The following is a 462-nucleotide window of genomic DNA, read 5'->3' as shown; positions in this document are numbered from 1 at the left end:
AGGCACCACACAATTACTCTCTCTCTCACACACATATTACCTCTTTATTTATCCTTATTATTATTATTTTATTTTTTCCCTCAGAATGCCGGTTCTCCTCTTCTTCTTCCACAGCATTATCAGCAAAAAAGAAAAAACCCACTCAAACACACACGTCCTTTACTCCATGGTGTGTATTAGGAGGGTACGATCAAACATATCCCCCCACCCAAAAAAGACCCCACGCCACACCACACCACCATATTTTTCTTTTTCTCCTTCGTCACTTTATGGACGTTACTCCAATGGAACGGGCCATCAAGAATAATACACATAAATATACATAAATACAATTTTCTCGTGTTATGGAAGTGTGTTGTGATGAACTTGATCAGTGTAATACTATAACATGGGATGCTGTGGCAAATCTTGTAGTTACTTTAGAACAACGGTGGTCTATGTTTACCAAATCAAACTCACTTT

The sequence above is a fragment of the Trypanosoma theileri genome, assembly GCF_002087225.1.
Source record: "Trypanosoma theileri isolate Edinburgh chromosome Unknown TM35_Tth_93_V1, whole genome shotgun sequence".
Lineage (NCBI taxonomy): Eukaryota > Euglenozoa > Kinetoplastea > Trypanosomatida > Trypanosomatidae > Trypanosoma > Trypanosoma theileri.
This window is presented reverse-complemented; position numbering follows the sequence as displayed.